The sequence below is a fragment of the Lepidochelys olivacea genome, assembly GCF_965140295.1.
Source record: "Lepidochelys olivacea isolate rLepOli2 genome assembly, chromosome: 6".
In the NCBI taxonomy this organism is placed as follows: domain Eukaryota; kingdom Metazoa; phylum Chordata; order Testudines; family Cheloniidae; genus Lepidochelys; species Lepidochelys olivacea.
The window spans coordinates 75,234,582-75,245,325 of NC_140416.1; positions in this window are offsets into that span (position 1 = coordinate 75,234,582).

Here is a 10,744-nt window from a genome sequence, read left to right on the forward strand (position 1 = left end):
TTGGCCTCATCATTTGGGACATGTCAAGTTGCAGGGTATTGATCATTTCATATGAAATCTAACTCTTAAGCTAGAAGTGGTCCCTGTAGCTCTGCTGTCAGATTAATTGCAGCAATAAGAAAGATCTCTTCCCTTCAGAACAGAGGTAAGAAATATTAAGGCAGGACTGTTGCCCCACCCCCCAGCCATGGTCTTGAGTTCTTCCCTCCCCTGACCACCCACCCCCCGACTCCCCCAGGATTTAGACAGAATTTACTGCATGATAACTATGGAGAGAACAATGTGTGAAGTGTCTGGGGCTTCATGCTCCCCATTCTCTCCCTTGAACCCCCCCCCCCCCGCGCAAAAACAAAGCTATACAGCCCTGACCAAACTGTTATAACAATTGGAATAAGAGTCAGAAATTTGGCTCAAGAAGATTAGGTTAATGTTCAGTCTGAATAGCTAATTCAGAGACAACGCATAATTCTTGATGGCCAGGGGGACACAATGCAAAAGTTCCGTGGGGGGGGGCATGTGACTGTCCCACACATTGCCTTCAGGCTGAGGAGCAACAGCAAAGCGAGAAGTGCCAAGGTAGTGGCGAGCGAGCGTCTCGGGGAGCATCTCATGGCAGCCAGGCTCCATGGGCAGGGGCTGGCTCCAGGGGTGTCACTGGCCGGCACCAGGCTCCTTCAGGGAAGAGGCAAGAGTGCATCAGGGGTGCAGCTCAGAGCTATACCACCTGCCCTGCCTGGGGAGAGCCCAGTTGTGCAGAGGTGGCCCAGCTCGGGAAGCAGGGCAGGGAGGACTGTTACACAGCCAGCCAGCACCCCAGCTCCCACAGCATGGAGAGTCAGGGGCCCAAGTGACTCCTACCAGCTTCTGATTCGCTGGCTCCTGGCAGGAGGCAGGCAACAGTTTTTAAACGGTGGGGCATGCCTCCCTGGAGTGTGTGTGTGCATCCTGCAATCTGAAAACCTCTGTGCTAAATGGAAGGCAGAAATCTGGGAGAGCACGTGACCCTGCGTGCCCCCCCCCCACTCCCACACACACACACATCACCTCTGGTCTAACTGTACTAAAAGCTGCTCTTCCTGATTTATCAAAGTGCAACTGAGGTCAGCATGTGACCAACAGAAATTTCATTTAGTTTAATACCGTTACTACAACTTACTAAAAGACATGCCTTCACAGAGCAAATCCTTCCTATGTAGTCACACTAAGTCCTCTGGGAGTAGCACAACCATGGATCCACTGTGCAAGGTTTGAGGACCTGTCCATTCCCTTCATGGTGGTCAGCTCACTGGGGTGTGGGAAGGGGTCAGATGTTGGGGACAGAGGAGCCATTGCTGGTGTGCTGCATTGTATGAGGTATCAGGTTGGAGTAGCCTCTGCAGAATTGCTCTGCAGGTTAAGGGTGGGGTAGAAAAGATTTCTACCACTTCCATTTGCTCAGAGTCCAACCCAAGCTACTCTCTGGGCACTGGCATGAGGTTTTGATCTTCAATACACATATAAATATTGCCAGGAGTTAGTACTTGTCAATTAGAAAACACACAGGGAAAACAGCATGGATTTGTTTACTAGCTGCTTCCTCAATGAAACGAACGAAGCCAATTAACTTTACAAAAGCTATTTTTTGTTGGCATTGGCCATTAGAAGATATGTAAGTGAGGGCACAGCACTGAGGCTGCAAAACAATTTACTAGTAGAAAAGCAGAATGATGGATGCGTCATTCAAAATAATATGTGCTGCAGGCTGAGGAGACAGCAAATATGGCAAGAAGAAGAAACAAAGAGACATGCAGCAACCAGAAATAAAGATTTGGGACCTTGATTAGTTGACTAGACATAAATATAATGGGCTTCCCATCTAAAGTTTCTAAAATAGAATAACAGCAGAAAGCACTACCGGGATTCTACCATAGACTGATTGGCTTTCTTCTCCCAGTGTTTAGTCTTTTATAACCCCATCAGTGCAAACAGCTATTTACACACTGACACGTTACAATCTCTTATATTCTAGCCAGTGTAGACAAACCCTATGATACAGTTTTAAATTACACAGTTACATGCTATTTTATACACAGGACTCTCATCTCATTCAATACACAGGATTGACCTGCTCCAGGAATGGATCAGGGTTTTGTATTTAATGAGGCTGTTACCTGTAGGAGCCCTGCCTCATTTATTGCAGATGATGAAAGGTATGTAGTTAAAAAAAAAAGGCAGAGAAGAGAAAGGGTCATCCCATGGTTTAGGCAGTTATATGCCACCCTGGCAAACTGGATTCTATCCCTGCTTGTGCTGCTGAGTTCCTATGTGATGCTGGGTACCACAGAAAATCGCACATAAGGAGATCAGGAATTCTGTATTTAGAGCAGGGATTGAATGGTGACTCAATAAGGCAAGGGACCACACATTGAATCAGGAGGATAAAACAAAAGAATGGCTGCTCATTCACTGAGGACCATCCATCCTGTGCACTGAATGAGGCAGGGATCCTGTGGATAAAAACTAATTTGTGAACATGGATGATTCTTTTATATATATATTGATTAATGCAATATACATTTTTCATACATATATTGATGCATTACAATTTATGGCCAGATCCTCAGCTTTCATAAATTGTCATAGTTCCACTGAAGTCAAGATATAATAATTTATACCAAGTAAGGATCTGTTCCTAATGCATGGATTTGCCATTCATATATTTAATCATATACACTACACAATATGATGTGAATCTATTAACATCAGTAAATATTCCACATAAAAGAAACTCTATTAAAGTTGTATATAAAAATACATACCCAACATTTATATCCCCCAAACTGACTACTGTGTGTGCATAACACATACCTTGCTCTTCTGCCTGAGAAAAGCCCATTCATATAGCTTTTGTGTTGGAGTACCTAGATTTTTGTAAGGAACATATGCTTCTCTTTTTCTGTAAAATGACACAGATTTGGAACACCACTCACCACAGTAGTGTAGCATTTTTTGGAACCACTGCTATGTTACATCATACCCTCTGGGACAGGTAGTAGAGTGCAGCAGCCAAAGTGATGTTGTCATGGTTCTTATGGAGTCCAAGAACCCATGGGAACCCAAGGATTACATCATTTATTTTTTCTTTCAGTTGCAGCAATGATAAATAACAACTACTAGACCTGGTTAAAAAAAATCAAATTCTGAAATTTTTCAACAAAAGGGGACTTTTAACCAACTCTAAGGCCAGCACTTAGTTGTAAAGCATATGTGAATTGAGATGATTTGGTCTAAAATGTTGTCCTGGCTCTGGGAACAAAATCATTGCTATCAATAAGGAAAGATAGTTTGATGAAAAAGTCAAAAGTTCAGATTGTCATAGAAAAAACTCAGTTCTTCCTTTCAAATGCAGACAAGGTTACAACAGTAATTGAGCTTGTCTGTCTGGCAGTAAAAGAGCAGTGCCATAGCTTCATATATTTCAGACATGTCAAGAGTCACTGAAGAAGGGTTTGGAAGATGCATCTGATTGCTATGTTACTACAGTCACACCAGTTCGACAGGTGTGATGCATCAACACGGTATTACAAATTTAAGATAATCTATAGCATTCCTTCTCATCAGGCAACAAACTGTAGTGGCATGTTGCACAACGCTCAGTGTGTTCAGTCTCTAGGCATTTGCGCTTGCTGCCTAAAATAGAATGTCTCACTGTGATGGTTAATCCTTCTTTGGCTCTGGTCCTGGGCAGATTACTAGCTATAGCATTCTGTGAAAGACTGCTGTGTAAGGCAAGTATTTCACTTAAATCACTTACCACATTTTCTGGACAGTAAAAGTATCATGTGCATCTGCCAGTCTTTATGTAGAATAATTTCAATGGTCTTTTGTAAAGCTTCCACTGAGTATTTTAATAATTACTTTTAATAATGAATAATTTAAGTTTTATTCCAAATAATGGTATTTTTAAAACACTGAGTGAATCATGAGCCCTCACTTATACATGTGCAAATCCAGAGCAGCTCTGGCTAGTGTTTCCCCTAAAAATGGATTTCACTGTACAGTTTTGTCATGTTTGCATTGTAAAAACTGCAGAGAATCTCAGTTGTATTAAGTGAGGATAATGTTGATGAATGGCAGCCTAATTTACACCCAGTTGAAGGTCAATGAATAGAGCCCAGTGATTACTGAAAGAGACGTTCCACAAATATTTGCCCTAACTTTAAAATGGTTAGTTTCATCCCCAAACTCATGGCTCTTTTCATGTGAGATGTCTGCTGACTTTCAATCAACTGAGTTTTACTGGCATGAATAGTCAAAGAAACCAAAGCTAAGATTTTCAAAAGTGACTATGCTTTTAGGTGCCTTAAGTATGGGTGCCTAACTCAAAACACCTTTTAAGGACTCAGCACCTTTATAACATGTCTCAAGTTGAGAACCCAAAAATGAAGCCAACCCCAGATCATGACAAATCATGAAATGATTTTGAAAATCATGGCACAATTTTTTAATTTACATGTACAAGCTGGGAGTGCTTGCATTAACATCCAATCAGAGAATAGAAACGGTACGGTGTGACCAAGCATGACTAACTGACACAGCTTGAATATTGAATACTCAAAGAGAAATATTCAGGTTCAAGCTACAGAAATAACACCCACCTACACACACACACAAATTCATGAATCAATTTTGAATAACGAGCACTTTTGAGGAAATGGAGATCTAGTTGTGGATATCCTGTGAGCAAACAAAAAGAGCTAAATTTGTCAGATAAATTCACGGTGAATTATTTACACAGTTGTAATAAATATATTGAGGAACAAAAAGGTCAACATTGGGTAATGGGAATGGAAAGGAAGTTGTTATCAATAGCAATTTGTAATGCAACAAAAGCATATTATTTTTCAGTTTTAATATTCTGTCGCATTTTATATTTTGCAGTAAGGTTGGATTGATCTAGGGCAACATTTTCAAAGGAGCCTAAGTCACATTTTCAAAAGTGATGCAGGCACTTAGGACCCTATGTTTAATCCACTGACTTTCAATTACTTAGATTCTTTTGAAATTTTTACCCTTAGTCTTTGGCCATTCCCATTATATTTTCATGTTGGAAGAATTTCTAAAGGAGGATAAATAAATATTCAGTAGCCACTTTTGAGACTGACTACCTGAGTCCATCTGAGAACTGACTGTAAGACATGGAAGTCAGCAAAAGTTTTTATCCTCACAGCAGATCCACAATCATATACTGGGGAAACAGGCAGTCAAAAGTACCAGAGAAAGCGTTGAGATATATTTGAAATACATGAGCAAAATGGTGGAAGTTCAGTTTCTCAAGGAAGAGCAGAAAGTATTGAGAGGCTCTGACTGAATGTCACAAGAATCATTGCTGACATCAACTTTGCCAAGGTCAACAAGTGCAGCATCGAAGAGACACTAATTTTCCTTAAGTCACCAAGAACAATAAGCACCACTCAGAAGCTTCAACGTAATCTTCAACTCAGCCTAGAGTGAGTCAGGTTAACATCCATGTCCTGAGCAAAGTGAACAAATATAAAGAGGACTGATCCCTTCCCACCAAAAACTACAATACTTTGTGCATTTAATTAAAATGCCATGCCTTTGTTCCAACCAACCTCTCTCTTGAGAGTTTACTACATATTAAAAGGGCATAGTAAAGTGGGAACCCTGCTGATAAACTGGGCTGTAGGCCAAAAAATAGTAGTCCTATTGCAACAAAAAGGGCGTGAGGCATCTCCATAGGAGGCAGGGAGGGGAAAATAGTACCTTAAAGGCACAGAAGCAGCAGGAAAAAATATTAAACAAACAAAAAAACAAAAAAGGTTGTAAATGAACAGAATTTCTTTTGCAAGTGCCTTGGAGTGAGCAATCCTTCAGAAAGCTTTAACTTTGCTGGTATGCCAATAGGACCAAAATAAGTAAGTAATTTTCTGTGGTTGCATCAGACATTGTTATAAGAGCGAGGAGCACTAAATAAATAACCCTCCATGTATTACATGGGAGATAAAGCACTTTCTGTGTAAATGCTTTACTTTTAACACTGGATCACAAGAATGAATAAGTAGTAGTGAATAAAGTGAGATACATTTTACTTGGAAACATATGACCTAGGAAACGTTATTCCAAGACCCCGGGGAAACATACAAAAATTACAATAGCAGATGTACATAGATTGGAAGAGACAGGCAGACCAAGAAAGAGAGTCATTGCTGAACAAATACTTCAATGCTGGCAAAACACATGGTGGACTGTCTGCTCTTTCAAAGAAAGAGGTTCATTATACTAGAAAACCCGATAGCTGAAATGCTTGAAAAGATTTAACAGGGTCACCAGGGAACACCAAACAAGAGCACGTCAGAGCATCTGCATGCCAGGACTGTCAGACCAGATTCTGTTCTTGATGGAAAGTCACCTAATTTGTTCAAAAAAAAAAATTGCATTGCTAGTTGGAACCATTGTTGACAACAGAATTGCTCAAAAGACTGGCAACAGGTAGCCACTGGAATGATGTCACCTACCTAGTGGACTATTATACATGAAGAGATGTGGAAGAGGCTAATCTATTATTCACTGTATTCATACAAGTGATTAACAGATTTAAAGTCATATTCGTAAAACAGAGTTCCTTCATACATAATGGACTACATTTGTTTCTGTAATAATCCCCTACAAAGGGTCATCAGTGGGGACTGAAACTGGACCATCATCTCCAAAAAAAAACCACAGGGGGGGAATCCTGGCCCCACTGTATTTGATGGCAAAACCTGCATTGACTTGAATGGAGACAGGACTTCACCCCATGGTGCTACCACATGGGCTAAAGGAGTAACTCCATTAGCTTATAGTAATAGTAGGCTCTTAGGGTAAAGCTTTCAGAGCACTATAACCCAGATCCACAAAGGTATTTAGGCTCCTAACTTCCACTTAAGAACCCAAAATTTTCAAAAGGGACTTAGGCATTTAGGAACCTAAGTCCTATTAATTTTCAATGACTTTCAATGGCCTAAGCCACTTTGAAAATGAGACTTGGGCACTTTTGAAAATTTTACCTTTATTGTCTAAGTGGACTGGCTGTCTTATGAGACTTCAATACAGTTTACAGGTTTCATTAAAGAAGGTGACTTTCCCCACAAGACCAGTAGCCCAGAGTATTTGGGAATTTTACAAAGTACATAAATCTGAGGCAGAATAACCCTCAAAATAGGTTTAGAGATAGGTACTCTATTATGAACTCCACTTTAGAGTTTATAGTTAGATCTTGTTGGATGTTTTTGAAATTAATTGATGTTAGAAATTATGAATCTGTGATCTGATTAGAAAGTGGTGTTTCAGTAGCTAAAAGAGGAGAGCTATACTGGAAGGGACTTAAGAGTTAGTGCTGTGGGTCTCACTACATTCAGAGATGGTGCTGACCCTGTATTGTCACTTCTGAGTCAATACTAATAAAACAAGCACTTCTGTTATCACTGCATGTACCTCCCTGTGGTCCTTGTCACTGTCTGCACAACAACACTGCAGTAGCTTAATTAATTCAGTAACTAGCTCCATTCTTCTAGGTTTATGCTATGTTTGAATATTTCCTGTACCATCTCCTCAAGCACATGCTGCAATTATCTCTTAAGTAAATCGCAGAGATCTGAGTTACAATGACTTTTTACTGTCAGGTGATTAAATGTAAAATATGGCCTGGGAGGAGTCCTGGCTTCATTCATGGTCTTGAGGTTCGATTTATATATATGCACTGTTGAGACTGGGATTAATCTGACAAATCTGCTAAGGTGTCTAGGACAAAAGAGTGGAATTGTATTGCTAGAGACATGAAATATAAGCGGCAAAGAGTCCTGTGGCACCTTATAGACTAACAGACGTATTGGAGCATAAGCTTTCGTGGGTGAATACACACTTCGTCTTGTGCTCCAATATGTCTTTTAGTCTATAAGGTGCCACAGGACTCTTTGCCGCTTTTACAGATCCAGACTAACACAGCTACCCCTATGATGAAATATAAGCGTTCCCTGAGCTGAAGCAGAATACTATTGGCATAGCAATAACAACTCTAAACCTGTTATTAAGCCATTCAGCTCAACCCTATGGGAGACATTATAATTAACTAATATTTCTTAAGTGCCAGCAATATACTTGATCCTCTAAAACATAGCAAAGAAGAAATGGTCCTGACCCAAGGTGCTTGCAATTAAAATAGAGAGACTGCATAAAATGTACTGGGAAATCCAGGGGAAGGTTAATCTTAAAGCTTTTTTTCCCTTTCTTTCAAGCGCTTTACTAAAGCAGGATAGCATCAGTGCACTCTGTTTATAAAAAAACTGGTTAAAACTATTCCTTTTTCAAAGCTACTCTCTTCAAGACATGTCAGAGCTGCAGGTGGTTGTAGCTTTATTAGTCAATTGTAGAACAAATCACAATGCAAACTGGCTTTTATTCAATGAAAGCTACATGATTAGCTCAGGGGTTCCACTTATCCTTCTTTTCTGGGCTTTTAAATATTTAATTTTCTTAAATTAACTTTCCTGAGAGAAATATGTTCATTAATTATATCGTAAGTACTAAGGCAGCATTTACAAATCATTAACTATCAACATTCAACTCTTTCCTCCAAAAGAACCTAGTTGTTGGGTTCTATTGCTGTGGGAGGACCGCCAAGGTCTGGTTCTCTAGTGAAGTAAGAATGCTGCAGAAACTGGAGATCAGTGTAGCCAAGGAATTTAAATGTGTAGGTTAAAAATAGCTGATGTGTCAAGTAGGGGGTCACTTTTCATGTGGGACATTTATGGTGAAGAGACTGAATCTGTTACCCATTGTTGAAAGTATTTATTTATAGGAAATTAACTATTTGGAATCATATGCGGTCCATTTCAGTCTGCACTGGAGAATCAGAGAATACACAGAAAGAAGCCGGTGGCTGGTAAACAGAGGATACTGGAAAGCTTTATCCTTTTAAAGATTAGCTAAGATTTTCTTTAAATATGACATTAATGATTTAAGGAGTTGTCATGCAACAATTCATATGAGGTACAGGGTTTCCAACTGTCTGAAAATGTATGGACATTTAAAACAAAATAGAACATTTTTGGTCTGCCTGTAAAAACATTCTTTCTTGTAAAATATTAATTTGAGAGCACATGAAATTTTAGATTCCTGCATGATGCTGTGCTGTATTTACTAACTTTTATTGTTTTAAATGAGTTGGAACAGCCTGTTGGATTTAAGCCCCTCCCTCCCACACACAATATTGAACTATTTCACCTAATACCCTTTTCCCTATTAAAAAAATTATAGATGTTATTGATACTATCATTTTTGAAAAAAACATGGCACACAAGTAGGGAAATAAATATTTTTTAATTTAAATTCTTAGTTTAATGAACTAGTCCTCTTATATTGCCAATTAAAATATTGTGAGGGGGGAAAAAAACCATTGTATAGCTGCAGAAACTGGTAAGTGTGGGGTTTTTTTTTAGCTGGCAATCCTGATTAAGCATGCATTAGAAATAAAGATTTTAATGACATGAGTGAGCAATGCTTTGTTTATGTATTATGCTGTTTATGTATAATGACTCCAGTTCAGCAAAGCACTCAACTTAATTTTGATCACATGTTTAAGACACATTACAGATTTAAATGAAATTTATGCACATACTTAAATCCTTTGATAAATAGAATTGAGATTCCTCATGTGCTTAAAATGAAGGAAGTGCTTAAGTGATTATCTGAATCAGACCTATGAGCTGAATATATAAGGGAGCAGCAATTAATGATAAATAGTGTGTGCACCTTTATTTTTCAACTATGCTAAATATGTTTTATACACTGTGTGATGTACTCCATAAGACAGATCCTTTTAAGAATTATGAATTCTTCCCTCAGTTACACCCTCACAACTGAGGGCAAAATTATTGCTTGCTTCAGTCACCAAGACCCTTAAACAATAATATCATTGCAACATGTGGGGGGCAAAAAAAACATTTAAAACTGTGTCGTCTGAAATCTGACCTCAATTATATCAGTGCAGCCTCTTTAACCCCAGTGTTCTGAAATAGGTATAGTGAAATCATGCTAGGGATTGAGTGAAGTAGTGTGGTGTACCTGCAGTAATTCATGCAGAAGAAATAGTAGTAGAGATATAAAATAGAGAGCTGTGCAGGAGGGTTCCAACTGCACCACAAAGTTTAGGAAGAAACTGATTTAGAGTAGAATATTTCACACCTTATTTTGGGATGGATGGAGTTTCCAGAATTCTTTCTTGCACCAAAGTCAAAGGATCCATTCTTAAGAGACCTTCTCACTAAAGCTGCCGGGGCAAAGGTACTTCCGGAGTAGTTTAATGCCATTCCTAATGTGAGAGGGTCATAATATCCTCTTTCTCTCAGGATTAAGGTCCATATGGAGAAAAGCATCCCTATTTAGGACAGCATTTAAGCCTGTTCTCAAGTCCTGCTTCTGTCCTGAATAGGGATGTTTTATGCATGTGTATAAGTGCTTTCCCGAATGGAGTCCAGAGCACGATAGAGTTTAAGGCCAGAAGAGATCATTAGGTCAGCTAGTCTGACCTCCTGTATATCACAGGCCATGTTACTGTGGCGTGTTTTTGTTTGTTTAAAGCATATCTTCCAGAAAGTCTTGATGCCTCTTCTCTAGCCCTCACAGTCCTTTTCAGGCTGAGGAGAAAAACATTGAGCTCAGAACGCAAACTTGCTTGGCTTACGTGGCAGATGAAGAATGCTTT